Source organism: Lycium ferocissimum, chromosome 11, assembly GCF_029784015.1.
Source record: "Lycium ferocissimum isolate CSIRO_LF1 chromosome 11, AGI_CSIRO_Lferr_CH_V1, whole genome shotgun sequence".
Taxonomy (NCBI): domain Eukaryota; kingdom Viridiplantae; phylum Streptophyta; class Magnoliopsida; order Solanales; family Solanaceae; genus Lycium; species Lycium ferocissimum.
The window spans coordinates 47,140,751-47,157,369 of NC_081352.1; the positions used below are offsets into that span (position 1 = coordinate 47,140,751).

The following is a 16,619-nucleotide window of genomic DNA, read 5'->3' on the forward strand; positions in this document are numbered from 1 at the left end:
AATCACCATCAAGCTTAAAGACTCCCCCATTGATCCAGGTACTTATGTCACTGCTATCTATGCTAAATGTTCTGCACTGGATAGAATTGATTTATGGGACAGTATTATTAATGTTAGTAATAATATTAGTGATCCTTGGTGTATGGGAGGAGACTTTAATGTGATTATGGATACTGATGAGAAACTAGGGCGGAAACCTCACAAAACCTACAAAAGTATGGATTTTATTTCAACTATGGATTCTTGTGGTCTTTCAAATATTGGTTTCACTAGCCCTAAATTTACTTGGTGCAAAAATAGGAGACTCACTAAAAGGATTTGGAAGAGGCTTGACAGGATTCTAATAAATGATGAATGGGCGCAGAAGTTTAATAACAATTTGGTTAGGCACTTAGCCTACACTGGTTCAGCTCATAGACCTTTGTTATTTGAGTTTAATGATGATCACAAGGATTGCATCAAATACTTAACATAGTACTGAGCAGGATAATTTTCTTAACATAGTAAAGGGATCATGGAATGAGAAAGTAAGACGAAATGCTGTGTGGATTTTGCAAACCAAATTAAAAAGACTAGGCAGAGCTCTTAGTTCTTGGTCAAGACATAACATAGGCAAAATTCATGAGAATGTTAAGACTTAGGAGGCAAAGATGGAACTTCTGGAGGATCTTTACCTTGTTAGCAACACTAATCAAGGTAGAGAGGATCTTAATAAAGGTTATGCTGAGTATGTGAAGTGGCCGAATCTTCAAGACTTTTTATTAAGACAGAAAACTAAGCTCAGTTGGTTTAAGGATGGAGACAAGAATTCTAAGTATTTTCACAGTGTTTTGAGATACAGAAGAAGGAAACTTGAGATCCAAAGAATTAAAAATGCTAAATGAAACTGGATCCAAGGAAATGACAAAATTGCAAAGGCTGATGTGAAACACTTTGGGAAGCAATTCAATCTTAAGCTTAATCCCCATTTAGGCAATATTATTGATCATATTCCTCATGTCATCACTGATGAGGATAATGATATGCTTGCCATAATGCCTGATAATGAAAAAATCAAAGCAAAGACTGTTTGGCATGAACCGTGAAAGTAGTGCAGGTCCAGATGGTTTCAATGAGATGTTCTTCCAAAAATGTTGGACCATTATTGAAAAAGATGTGGTGAACTTTGTAAAGGAATTCTTTACTGGTAAGGAGCTCACAAAATTTTACACTCATACCTGTCTTACTTTCATTCCTAAGGTGGAATCTCCTTCCAACTTTACTGAGCTTAGACCTATAAGCTTGAGTAACTATTCCAATAAGATTCTCTTCAAGATCCTTGCCAACAGACTGAATCCAATACTACCTAGAGTTGTCTCTGAGAATTAGAGTGGTTTCATTTCTGGTAGACTCATTACTGACAATGTGATGCTGACTCAAGAAATTATACACCATATCTCCAAAAAGAATAAGGATAGTAATGTGGTTATTAAATTGAACATGGCTAAAACATATGACAGGTTAGACTGACCCTTTCTTTACAAATTTCTGATTAAATTTGGCTTCAACAATACTCGGATTGATATTATTCATAGAAGTATTTCTAATGTTTGGTATTATATTATTATAAATGGAACCAGATGAGGATCTTTTAAATCGTCACAAGGATTGAAACAAGGTGATCCTATCTCCTCTTCATTATTTGTTATCGTTGCTGAAGTACTGTCCAGATCTTTGAACAGTTTGTTGTACAATCAAAATTTCACCCCTTTTTCTATGAGCATTAGAGGCCTTCAGATCACTTACTTAGCATATGCTGATGACATTATGGTATTCAGCAGTGGCAGTTCTAAGTCTATCAGACTTATCATGAAGCAGATCAATAAATATGAGAGGGCATCTAGTCAACTTGTAAATACTGATAAAAGTTGTTTCCTCACAAGTCCAAAGACTGGAGCATATAGGATTAATAGAATCAGAGACTGTACTAGTTTTCTGAATAAGGACTTTCCATTTTTCTATTAAGGATGTCCTATTTATACTGGTCCTAAAAAGGTTTGTTAATTTGACAGTATGGTTTCTAAAATTATTAAAAGGGTTGGAGGTTGGGAAGGTCATATGTTATCAAATGATGGAAGGTAGGTCCTCATAAAGAGTTTTCTCCAAGCCCTACCTACCTGTACTTACTGCAATTGACCCTCCTAAGAAGACTTGCGAACTTATTGAAAAACATCTGAACAACTTTTTTTGGGGTGAGGCAAATGGCAAAAACAGATACCACTGGAGCTCTTTGAAGAATATGAGTTTTCCAAAAGTTGAAGATGAATTGGGCTTTGGAAATATGCAAGATATCTCAAACACCTTGGAAATCAAGAGATGGTGGAAGTTCAAAACTGTCAATTCCATGTGGGCTGATTTCCTCAAAGCTAAGTATTGTATTAGAAAGCATCCAGTGGACAAAAAATGGGCACCTGGAAATTCTCAAGCCTAGAAAAACTTGCCTCTAGCTAGAAACAAAGCAGAAATATGTATTAGCTAGAGGATCAATAAAGGAGAGTGAAATTTTTGGTGGGATAACTGGCTTGGCTCAGGTAATTTATCTCAGCTTTTTTCAGATTATAGAACTGGTGGAGGAGTCAAGGTTAAGGTCAAGAATTTCTTGATGTCACGACCCAAACCGATGGGTCATGACTAGTGCCCGAATTGGACACTCGTATACGAACCTGTTAGATATAATCAGACTGATACTAAGGACAATGTGGAAATCTGTAAAAGCATGTTGTAGACTCATAATGCCATATATCAGAATGAACCTGTCTCCTAAGGAGTCATAGTTAACCATACATAACAAAATATGCAAGTCGACAAGGCTGCCACTGTACGCGGTAATATCCAAAACGGTCTACATTTGTATAGCTGACCAAGCCATCTACACAACCCACATATGTCTACAGACCTCTAAAAGTATAACAAAGTCTATGTCAAAAGGATCTATACCAAATGACTCAAGCTCCGGGACAATGAAGCTCTCCAAGCAGCTGGCCAGAAATCCTAGACTGGAGGATCACCAGACTGAGCGTCCGTACCTGCGGGCATGAACGCAAATTATTAACAAGGGGACGTCGCACGAGTAATGTACTGAGTATGTAAGGCATGAATAATAATATTGTGAGAGATACCGAACATGAAAAATAACATAATGAGAAGTATAGAGCATAATATGAGGTAAGGAAATAACATGTACATATGATTGCCTCTTAAGGCAGATACCATGCATGCTTAACCTTAAAGAAAACATTTCTCATATACATATATGTAGTATAATCATTAGCCCGTGTCCGGGGTAATCATCCATGCCGCCTACTACGCCCACCGCAGTGGTGCTACCCGGCCGTATAGGCATGGTGTAATCATACATATACATAGATATAAAGCATGCATGAGAGTCCAATCAAAAGCTATAACTCTATCGGAGTGACGTAAGGTCGGTAACCTCCGATTGTATTATGGAACATCATGATCGTCATGTCTCACCTTGAAGGAACTAGCATTATGAGGTGAGACTATCAATGAAGAAAAACGTCAATGGAAAACATAGAATAAGATCATAAATCTCATAAAGTGTCAATTTATACACTTTGGAGCCTTTAGAAATAGGGTCATCATCAATGAATAAAATGGAGAAAAATCAAGAAGTAGCTCAACATTCTCATATTCACATTGAACTCATAAGCTTGGGATTCTTAAACATGAAATCGTCATCGTCATGATCATCATAGAAATATTCTCATTTTTGACATTATAGTTATCATGGTAAAAACATGTCCATCGTTGTTGTCATAAGAGCTTACAGAATCATAAATCTCTGGTTTGGAAATTACGGACATTTTGGAAAGCATTTATGGATTATCAGAAAAGGAGTCATGCCCTTGAATCATGAACTTCTAACTTTTAGAAACAAGGAGGTTATGGAAACAATTATGGAATCATAACATAGGAATCATGCTTTTGAAAGAAAGGGACGAGCCTTAACATACCTTTTTGGTCGCCTTAAATTTAACTACTCAATACTTGTCCTCCCAGGCTCGTAAATCCTATATTCAAGAAAATTTATACTATTGTTAGACTCACCTTTATACGCTTGTCTTAATCCTTCAAATAAATCTTTCTAGAATCTGCCGAAATTTCGACAGAATCTCCTCTATTTATATGCCTAGCCCAAAATCGTAATTCAGCAACCAACAACAACAACATCAATACCAACATTAACAACATCACTTTAAACACCAACATGTGCCATAAAACAGCCCACACGCTATTTTCCAACTTCCATAGCTAACCAACTTACTATACAATTATTTAACGATTTTATCTTCGTAAATAAGCCTTAAATAATACCAAAAGAGAAAGATTCATACATTTTTCTTGTCCAAATGATAATATCTTCGATTCCACCTTGAATCCAAGCCAAATCCAATGCAAAATAATATCGTAATCACAACTACGCACTATTCGAGCCTTGATTAAGCAAAATCACTTCAAATCCTCAACCTTTTTATGACATAATTTCCCTTGGTGTTGCTGCTCTCAATCTGATTTTTTTTTTGGTGAAAAAAATAGGGGTTTTCCCCTTTTATAAGGTCTAAATTAGGGTCGGGTCACTGTAGGAGTTTACTGTAACAGGTCGGTTACTGTAGCAGTCACCGTAGCACGCATTTCTGCTCTATCAGCTGAACATGTAACGTCCATAATTCTCTACTCCGATATCCTATCGAAGAACGGTTTATTGCGTTGGAAACTAGACTCCATGGACTTCATTTTAGGCTTTTGTTTCACTTCAAAACACCTCATATGCTAAGAGATATTCATCCTTTAATTTGGACTAAAATTTTCACATAAAACTTTACCCATCCTTTCTCTAAAGTCATACTACTCCATTTCTTCCACTCATTTCCTTATAAAACCTTTCGGTATACCTTATATACATCCTTCACTCATTAAATATACTTAATAATGCTCGCTCCTTATATTCCAAAGTGGTTTTACTTAACCCTAACTCAACGTTCTTATGTTTCAAATTTGATAAGTGCTCTTCGAAGATACGGGGTGCAACACTTGATCAACCAAAGATGGAATATCGTCAAACTCTACAACACTTTGCCATGAGATAGAGCACTGCACCTCAGTTCAATTGACATTGGCCAGGAAAATACCATGGACTATGTTGTATGGAGTGAAACTGAGAAAGGGCAGTTCCCTAATGCATCAGCTTCAACAATTTATGGCATCCCTTTCAAAAAGTCACTCCTCACCTGGAGATTGATTCACAAGAAAGTGCCCTTCAATGAAGCAGTATCAAAGTTTGGCATGCAAGGTTCTCCTACTTGCCTATGTTGTTCTGTGCCTAAGTCAGCTACTATACAACATGTCTTTATAGAGGGACAGGAAGCTAGGCAGATATAGAAGAGTATTGGAGCTCCTTTGGGCTTCAAACACCATAATATCCCTCCGAAAAAAATGCCAGACCATTGGTGGAATAAAAAAGCAAATAACAAAGTCCACAAATTGATGCTACAAACTGATCCTATTATGATATGTTGAGGTATCTGGAAAAACTGGAGTTCTTGCAGATTTGGTGATCAAAATAAATTCTCCATTTTCAAATGGGAGTCTCAAATCATCTGGATTATCAAAGCTGCTCTTAAAATGGCATTTCCTAGCATATGCACTGATGGTAGTTAGGTTGAGGTTTGTGACTTAGTTGAAAGACTTAGGCCTGTCCTTAAATGCACTACCATTAGCTAGACCAAACCTGCTTTGGGAAAAATGAAACTCAACACAGATGGGAGTTACTGCAAGGATACAAAAAAAGCTAGAATTAGAGGAATTCTCAGAAATGAAGAAGGAGATCATATTATGGCATTTTCTATTTCCATTGAATGTGATAGTCACAACACTGCTGAAGCTCTAGCTGTGGAATACGGTTTAAACTGGTGTAGACAAAATGGTATTGATAATATCTTGGTTGAAGACTCTTAATAATTGCCAATATGCTCATCAAAAAGGGCACAGACAACTTGAAGCTTAGACAGATCATCACCAAAATCCTCAACTCTGTGGATGGTAGCTCTGCTCAATTCTCTCACTGCTTTAGAGAAGCAAAGGGACTAGTTCAACTTGATAAATGGCAATTGCCTTGCTTTAGAAGAAGGTTTGAAAAATGTAATTTTTTTTTTTTTGTTAGCTAATTCACTTGCTTTTATTATGGAAAGAGCATTGTATAGGCTACTCTTTCCTTAAGATTGTTTTGTCAATCTTCGTTTGTAGATTAGAGGCAAGGTTCTATGTCCCCCTCTAATCATTGTAACTTCCTTACATCAATTAACCTGGTCGGGGTCAAGCCAGACCCCCCACACATTAGGCTCACAACCTAAAGGTGATGGCTTATTAAAAAATAAAAATTATTTTAAAAAAATAAAAAAGAAGTAGACAAACAACATGCCCAGTATAATTCCATCCAGGTGGGGTCTGGGGAGGGTGGAGTCTACTCAGACCTTACCTCGACCTTTTGACAAGTAGAGAGGCTGTTTCCGATAGACCCCGGCTCAAAGAAAGATGGAAAAGCAACAGGAACAGTAAAAAGTAATAATTAGCAGTAATAACAGCAAGATAATATGATAAATAACATAGTAAGAGAAGCAATCAAATAGTACTAGTGACAAGAACAAGCAATTAAAAGCAGTATAAAAGACATGGTGAAATACTATAGAAACAACATCCACAATAGACAAAATATACTTCAATAAATAAAGTGTTCTCTCTAATAGCTAAAACTTTTAGATAAAATGACACAATTCAGCACCATATCAAAATAGGTAAAAGGTTCCGATTGCAAATCTCACCGCCATCCGAAAATCAATAAATATCTTAAGAATATTGTGTTGTGTATGCGCGCAAAAAGCTTAAATAAGACAGTTACACAAGTCAACAAAATAAGACCAGTCAAGTAATATTAGAGTTCCATTTCACAATCATAAACCAGAAAATGTTTTTCAATTTACCCAAGTTCGGTTGGTCAAAATATTTTGGAAAACATTTTGACTAGCAAAACAACTTCCTTAAAAATAAGGAAAATGAATGGAAGTAGGGAAAACAAGTTCCATAAGTGACATTCCAAGTTTATTGTCTCCTCCCCTACCCACCTAACGCCCCCAACCCCCACCCCTTGACTATTCTTAACACCCCCCCCCCCAACCCCCAAACCCCCCTCCCACACCATCCCACCCCAGTAGTGTTTTGGTGGATTACATATTGTTGGAATAGATAGTGTTGATGGGAGTATATGAGAGAATGAATTTCGAAGAGAAATGAAAGTCACTCTTTTCAAAGACTTAAAACAGTATTGGGTTTAATTTAATTTCAGAAATGGTTGATATTAAGTGCTTATTCCTAAAAGATGTGTTTGCTACGAAAAGTCTCTTTGAACAGATATGTCCGCTGTGAATTACGGTATTATAAATACCTGTTATTGTTTTAAAAATACAGATACAACACACAGACACTTATTTCTTCCCTTCTTCTTCTCTAAATACTCGTTACAAAACACAATTATGTTCTTGTGAGAAATTCAAGTTAATTGCTGAAAAGAGGAATTCTGTCACCATCCCGGATGCAATGAAGTGGGAGGCTTAAATTCCTTAAGGGGAGAGATTACTTTATTTCTTCCCCACTCCTGAAACCTATTTTTCTAACACTTATAAATGCTCAGGGTTAATAATTTTTTTTTGCTTACTTACCAACACCCACTTGTTTCCCAAGAAAACATTTTCGTTCATGCCCAACACAATCTTAAGCACAGAAAACACAAAAATATAAGATAAACATGTCAATCCAAAATACCCATGTAGATGCACGATCAGAGCCTTGTTTTTGACACATATAGACGCAAAGGTACTCGCACACTCTAACATCAAACATGCTCTCTCTCTGCATTATGCAGATATTGTATATATATGAATTGCTTGAAGTAAGTACTACACGTTTCTAGCAAAAGGATCAGCTCACATAGACTTCACACACGCACTTTTCATATGTAATTTCATGCTTATTAACGGACATTCGAACACTAAGAAGCAAATATAATATGCATGTAGAGACTAAACCTTCATCTACATAAGCAAGCGATTCCATGCTAATGGTGCTAAGCGTTATGCTAAACCCTAGTTAGTTCCCTATGCTTGTGCTTCTCTATAGTTTTGATATATTTGCCGTGTGATTTGGACTTATGGAGAGTCACCCATGCCTTCCAAGAAAGCGTTGGAGTTAAAAAGGTCCAACCTTTGTTTAAAAGGCTTTTTTGAGACTCGGGCTCACATGAGGTTTAATTTTGGGAAAACAACACCAAATACCCCTAATATATAAAATTTTCACCTGCCCCATGCCCCTCCTAAAGTAATTTTGCTTCTACCCCAGCCAGCCAAAAATATATACCCAACATAACCCCTCGCCCAAACCCCTTCCTCTTAATACCATCGCAAAGATATTCATATATCATGATGGTATCATGGAGGACTGAGAAAGGGACTGAAACAGTCCTCCATGATACCATCTCAGTATATTTATATACCACGATGGTACCATGATCCTGAAGAGTGTCTCATTGAAGGACTGAAGCAGTCCTCCATAATACCATCACAGTATATGTATATAAGACGATAGTATCATTGATGTTTTTTTTGAGAAAAGTATGTCTTTTTGGATAAATGAGCATGATCATGCATAATACCATCTCAGTATATTATTTATATACCATGATGGTATCATAGAGGACTAAGAGAAGGACTGAATCAGTCTCCCATGATATCATCTCAGTATATTTATATACCATGTTGGTATCATAATTTTGGGGGCATCTCTAGTAAATAGTTTTGATTTTTCCTAGGGGTACGAAAGTAATGGGGTATGGACGGGTAATTATTTTGGGTTGAGAGGGCATGCGCGTTCTTTCCCCTTTAATTTTAGGGAAAAGGACACAAATAGCCTTCCGGATGAAACTATTGACACCCGGTCGCCCAAGAATCTTAAAAGTCATTTTTTAGCCTTTTCAAAATAATTCATTTTCTAGCCATTTTTCAACTAATTCCAGCATATGTATATAGCTATATCATTTTTGTATATGTGTCAATGTTGTATATGTATAGAAAATGTATCATACGTACAGAAACTATATCATTGTTATATAGAATATGTATCACAACTGAATATGTATAGAAAAAATGTATCATGCGCATAGAAAGTGTATTATTATCGTATAGAATATGTATCCCTAACGTATACAGAAAATATATCACTGTTGTATAATTTGTGTATAATTTCTATTTAATAGATATATAATTAATGTATACTTACTAATTAGACAAATATTATACATGTTTTGGGATATATTTTGAAGGCTTAATATGAATTTTTTTCGTTGATCTTATATATATATATATATATATTCTAACCGAACAGCCAACTCGGGTGATTTGCTTAAAATGCGGCCTTTTTTTTCCTTGGTGGTCATAGCATGTACTTTTCCCTTAATTTTATTAGGCTTACTCCTCAAGCGCCCTACTGTGCGTTTTAATTCCTAATTATGCTTAACGTCCAACATTCGAGGCTACTCAACAATTTCTATCAAGATCGTGTGTCAAATACCCTAATTAGCATTGTTGACTCTCAAATTCTTTAACAAATGAATAATAAAAGTTCAATTCATCTATAAAAATATGAAGATTGGTAACTCAAATAACAATCTATAGTAGTATGACATAATTACTAATTGACGATATCATGACTATGATTATCATTTGAACATCTCTCTGAAAATAGCTTAGATAATCGAAATTTATATCTTTACTTTCTAATCGTCTTCATGTCTTAGTTCTATATCTCACAAAATTATCAAACTTATATTATTTTGCTATTTGAAAGCAATTTTATATTCATCCATGAAAGAGTAACATTTCAGTTTACAGTGTTGCGTGTATTTATTGATTATTTCTTTAGGAAAGTAATATGCCTAGCTTGATAATTTCTTTTTTAGAAATTTGTGACTTTTCAATTGTTTGGAAGTTAACGCAATACAATTGATTTGTACCTCATGATAACTTTAACACTATTGCATTGTTTACAACACAGCAACATACCCAATGTAATTCAATAAGTGCGGTTTGGCGCGGGGAGGGGGGGGCGATAGGATGTACGCGGACCTTACATCTATCTCTTGTAGGGTAGAGAGGCTGATTATACTTCTAAAAGCTAGATATTTTGTTTTCTATGAGTTTCTTTAAATTTCTTAAACTATTAATGTACTTTTTACATTTCTTGTGTTGGTATTCTATTTAACTAAAGAATAAATTAAAAATTAAAGATTCATGGGACTTATGCCCCATGTCTCGAGCCTTAAATCTCATTCATTACTAAGTAAAATGTCTCGACTCACATCCCAACCTTTTAAAACACTAGTTTGAATTTTCCCAGTGTTTTCGAAGAGCACGGTGCCCCTTTTCGTTAAATACTCCAAGAAAACATTTAATTGACCTCTATTGCGGTTATTTAAAACATAACCAAGCCACGAACAAGAGAGAGAAAAAAAATGAAATAAACTATACAAAGTTATAATATCTATATTAGACAACATAACCTCTAGGACTCTCCATACACACCAACCTAGTTGTATGAAATGGAAGTGTTGGTAAAAATTTATTTACATGGTTTTATACTAAGCCAATAAATATAAAATTATGTCTTGCATTTTTATTTAATTAGAAAATTATAACTTTTCCTGCAATTTATTCATCTTTCCAAAAGATTACACTTTGATAAGGGTTTACAAAAAGTTGCTAATACTCCCTAATCCAGCATAAAAAATAGGCATCTATCCTATTAGAGAGATGAGGTAAATATAATGCATATTGAGCATGGATACTTGGTCTCTAAAATGAACATCAAGTATCCAAGTCTACAAAAAATGTAACTAAAAATACGTATGTACACTAGAATACACCAGCTAATGAGGTTCCCCAACGATATCATTTTTCTTCCTCTTGGTTGTTCTGAAGGTGGCGATGCTCCATCTATCCATTGCCATGGGTCCTTTGACATATGGAGGTAACTTCTCAAAGACAAAATACATATTGTTGTTCTGAGCACCACTGCTTAGAGTGTCAAGTTTGTCCGCAACTTGATCAGCTTCTATATAGCAGTGTTGAAGAATGAATCCAGATGTTATCATATGAACCTTCAATTCATCCACCTCTTTCTAGATCCTCCATGGAGTGGTATTGAGATAATTTACACAATCTACTAGCAGCTTAGAGTCACTCTCTGCTATAATAAGATCATATCCATTATTTAGGCATCATTTGATACAAAAGAGTTTTTTTTTTAAAAAAAACAAAACAAAAACAAAACAAAAAAACAAAAAAAACTTCTGTCCAGTTGCTACTACCTTCCAGATTCAGAGAGTAGACAAAAAGAAGATGACCTTCATATTTCCTGACCACATCCACTTCCACACTTTCCATTCTTGCAACTGCCATCTGAATTGAGCTTGACAAAACCAGTAGATGGCTTCATCCATTTTACCAGAACAATCCTTATAGCATTTAGATTACTTCCCATAAGTTGTACAATGTTGTCCCAAGTTGGCCTAACCTGAACTCTGAATGTTGGGTCCATGTGGCCCATGGTTCTTATGCCCGTCATGTTAGCTCACCATTTCCATCACTCCCTGCTTTTGTAGCTACAATCTTAGGCATGCCATCTACTTTGTAATACGTCCTCCGCTACCCTATCTCTGTCTCTCTGTACGCAATAAAGATTATGGAGAAACACAACCATTTTCTATCTGATGTGCCCTTTGTAGTTCGTAACCACACACTGCTACTACTAGCTTGTCTATATGATTTTTATTTTCTAGTTAATTGTAGCTTCCGTATAAACTTGGTACACTTGTCTCTGTTTTAGCCACAAACATCCATTTTTGCAGTTGATTTTAGTGTTTTATGTGCTGATCCGCCACGTCATCATGCCTATCAGGTGCCATTTGGAGCTATTTTTGCCATGTGGATGCTTACATGGAAAAAAGTCTAGCATGTGTTGTATGATTCTAGAGCTATGGAGATTCTTATGGAAATGCTCTAGATTTTTATGAACTTGCTAGAAGATTTCTTAGGAAGATCTTAGAATATTCTAGTCTAGTGGATAATTCTAGAGAAAAGTCTTCTTTGTACATATGTAGGGACTTAATACATTAATTATTATTTACATACTAGTCTCTAGGTGAGTAGTATAAATAGAGGGGCATCCTTTTGTAAAAATCATCAAGCAAAACAATTCAAGTTCTCTCTAATACAAAGCTTCCTTTAGCAAATTTTTCTTGTCTTTCTTAATTACCATTCTCTTAGCGATCTTAAGTATAGTAGTATACGCTGACTTGGCATAGCAAGAACGTGAGCAAGTTGTGCAAGAACATGAGCAAATTGTGCAAGAACATGAGCAAGCTGTCAAGTGCCGCACGTGCGCTTAGTTGAAGACTAAAGACGTGACAACGTGGTATTAGAGGGAAGGTTGCGACTAAGGGAATGACAAACAACAGAGAAAGCAACGCTTCTAAAACCCAAGCCAACGTCACTCAGGATGCCGCGGGCAAGAAGGGCCATAACAAAAAGAGAAATTGTTACATCCCGTATTTTCATGCGTTGAAAAGCGAGCAAGTTAAATGACATTAGTAACGGAAGCGAGGTTATCCCTCAAGCTTATAGGTGGTTAGAGTGATGGTACAGATGTATTGAAAGGATTAGAAGTTAAATGAATCGGATAAAATAATTTTCATCGAGGTTCAACATTTATTTGAATGAAATATGGTCCAAGCTATGGTACCCCGTATTTTTGGACTAGAAAATTGGACCGTCCAATATGAGTAAATTTACCTGAGCCCGGAGGAATTTTGGTCATATTCAAGTATGCAAATAAAGAGATGGGTGGATAAAAGTTTAAGGTCCCGAAATTATTTAGGACTTAACAAGTGTGACCACGGTGATTAAGAATAATATTTGGTGTATGTATCAACAGGCTATGGATTAGAGTTCTACCGCATGATTATGATAATGAGTATATGAAGTGTGTTAAAAATGGTCCATGTTTAAGTAAATTGAGACAAAAAAAAAAAATATGGGTGTAATTGGTTACATGTGGAATGTAGTGGAGATAAATGCATTAATATTTTGGGATAAGTATTAAGTTATATCATTTCCACGTATGGCTATGGGTACGTCGGGGCCACTGTCCCGACTAGTTGATGCATATTAGTGCTCTTAGAGGCTTACAGACTATCAGTCAGTGTACAGGTATTGTGTTTGGCCTTGCCGGCCTTCTGACTAGTTGTCTTTCCTGGTTGTGGCCTTGTTGGCCCTAGTTATGCATATATGTGTTGTTGGGCCTTTTCTGCTTGCAGGTTGTTATGATATACTTCTTACTATTGTTATTCAGCGGCCTCGTCGGCCTATGATTCACGTTACAGAGTTTAGATATCACAGTTGGTTCACTCGGCCCTTCGGGTGCCGGGTATCGGCCACACCCCCAAGGTTGGGGTATGACAAAAGTGGTATCAGAGCAATTCGTCCTAGGGGTTGTCTGTAAGCCGTGTCTAGTAGAGTCTTGTTTATGGTGTGTTGCGCGCCACATTTATAAACAGGAGGCTACAGGACATTTAGGATGGTTACTCTTCTTTCATATCTAAGATCGTGCGATAGAGCCAAGCCATAAGAAATGAGATTCCTTATACTAACCCTTGATTTCGGTGGAAGAAGAACCAAGACGAGTGAAAGTGAGTGATGATATTGGAAGTTACAAAGGTAAGTCACTTCGTTGTGGCTATGTTATCAGAATATGTATTCATATGATAATAGATTGGTTGTCATAGAGTTAAGTCAAGTACAACAGAGGAATTGGTTAAATGTATCTCTTGGTGATAAGTTCAGTTATAAGTTTGTGAACTAAACAAATTGAATGAATCAGTACAAAGGTAAGCGACGGTACGAACGATGTATGTCGGGTAAGGTAAGAATATTGAGGTATGATTGAAATGTAAAGCTAAACAATGAAAGGAAAAGTAAATAGGAAGGTATAATAGGGCAGATCCCTAAAGGATCAGGTACATCTCGAGGTACGATATATGAGGTAAGTTTCGACATCTTTGTACTTTTACTTGAAATTGGGAGCCCTGTGTGGCTGAGATATGTCGTGTATATATATTAGCCCTGTAAGGCATTGTTGGTATTTGCTGCGTGCAGGTTTTGGATAGTAAGAAATATAGAGGAAACTCTACCAAAATTTTCCTAGATTTTAAAAGATATAAGATATAAGCTTGCAATATGTCCTAACGGGAAAAGATGTTGTGTAAAAAGTAATGGCTGGACGGGATTAAGTTAGGAGTATCGTTGACAACTACAAGAGATGAGTTAAATGTTGTCGAATTGATAGTAACGGCAATTATAAGATCGACATTGATATGGTAAAAAGAAATACTAGAGTAAATTAGAGAGAATGGTAGTACTAAAACATGACATAGAAGAGAAAGGGTAACTCCAGTAGAGTGTGATACTAAAGTATTGATTGGATGGATAAGCACAAGTAAAATACGACAAGTCTATTAGCAAAATAAAGTAACAGCATGACTGAGACAGGGGTACGAAATACGAAGGGTTATAACGAATGTGAATACATTGGTGAGACAACTTATGTGGTAAGCGTAATAGGGCTGATCAGAAGGAGTAACAGGTTAAGTATGCTTACTTCATGAGATTTATTCTATTTTATAAGCAGGATTGCGAATGAGATCAAGAAGTGGCACTCTATAGAGTTGATTATGATCAGGATATAATGAGAACGTAGCAAGAACTATAATACAAAGTAACTAACGTATAGCGAGGAAACGACTAAAGATGTGACATGTTCTGTATGAATAAAGAGTGAATGCAAGTGTGAAACCAATAAGCGAGCCATGGGGCAGTAGATAAGAAAGCTTATAAGACCTTATTAGGGGAAAGTCCAGCATAGAGGTTTCGCAATGACAGAAATGATAGCAAGCAAAAAGAAGTCAACTTGAAAAAGAAATCAGAGAAAAGTGATATGGCAAAGTAGTAACGGTTTGTAATTTGTATAATCGAGATCACGAGTGATATCTTCGGCTGGATGTAAAAAAAAAATTAAAAAGAAATAACTACGGAAAGATGAATAACGAAATAGAATGATTTTTAGGAAAAGGGTCAGCATAATAAGGATGAGAAGGGATGATCAGAATGAACAGAATAAGTTTTGGAAGCGAAGAATGGATTGTATAGAAGTAATACATTCTAAAGGACAAAGTTAAAGATCATTGAGTTAAGAATAGGGTTCCTTGTGCGAGGAATAAAGGATTGATTATAAAACAGAAGGTAATAAGATAAATTGAGGAGGAAAGACTGTAAAGGAATAAGTATGGGTATAGAAAGAAAAGGAAATATGCGAAGTACGCGCGCTTAAGAAGTAGTGATGCTATGAGAAAGGGAAGATGCATCTCCTACGAATATCCTATACCAAGATAGAACGAATAAAGTATATAAAGGAATAAGTTGGAAAGAAAAATGTGGCCATGAGTTATGAGTTTACCATACGGCGATAAAGCGATAAAGCAAGGCTATCATCAACGACTAATACTATATGATTATGATTGGTTTTGAAATCAATGTTGAGTACAACACAAGAGTAAAAGAGTATGAGGCATAAGGGGTATTAGTTGTGCATAAGACTTAGATCCTTGAAAACAAAGATGGCGGGTTTAAGGAAAATGCATTTACGGTTACTATAAGTCGATTACGGGAAAGAGAGGAATAACTTGAGATGGGAAGAAAAGGGAAAGATGACGCTATAAGTGAACTCTGAGTATCGAAGAATGGGATAAGTGACATTACATGGATGGTACGGATAGCTAGACATACTACTATTTCGAGTATCCCTATGGGACAAAAAGTTGTTAATTGGAGTGAAAGTAGATATTGACTCATAACTAACGGTTGAGCTAAGTAAAATAAATCCTTGTTTGGATTTCTATGTTGGTTGTATTACTTGATTACAAAACTGCAAGATGAGTATGCTAAGACTTCACACATGAATTACCGTAGCAGATTTGAGAATGGTATAAGTAAGACCCTTAAGGGGGGAAGTGAGTAAGGAAAATACAAGTGTAGAGATTGAAACGATAAATCCTATGATGTGACAGATATAGACTCTGAAACAAAAAAAGTGAGAGTTATGCAGAAATGAGTCTAATAGCTAGTAAATTAATGAACAAGGATCGAGCGGGTATCTGAGACTATTCTGAAAATCATTCATGAAGACCTTGAACAACATGACATTGGGAGCAAATAACTCAAGGAATATTGTAAAGGATGGTGATGCTATACTAGAATAAAGGCAAAGGAATTGACAGTAGAGTCGTTTGTCAATGATATTGCGAATTATAAGTGACAAATAAGAAGGGACATAAAGTTTTCTATAGTAGAATATAAGATGTGATAATCAAGGGACAAGTAAAGGAAAGAAAAGAGTATGAC

The 16,619-nt window shown here is 36.0% G+C and overlaps 1 long non-coding RNA gene across 1 annotated transcript in view; it reads left to right on the plus strand.

Moving 5' to 3' along the window:
* LOC132035798 (uncharacterized) overlaps positions 1 to 16,619 on the plus strand; it is a 95,401-nt gene that overhangs the window by 12,269 nt on the left and 66,513 nt on the right. The window contains exon 2 of the long non-coding RNA XR_009409434.1: positions 11,491 to 12,031. This is a non-coding gene — a long non-coding RNA (uncharacterized LOC132035798). The remainder of the gene's footprint in view (positions 1 to 11,490; positions 12,032 to 16,619) is intronic.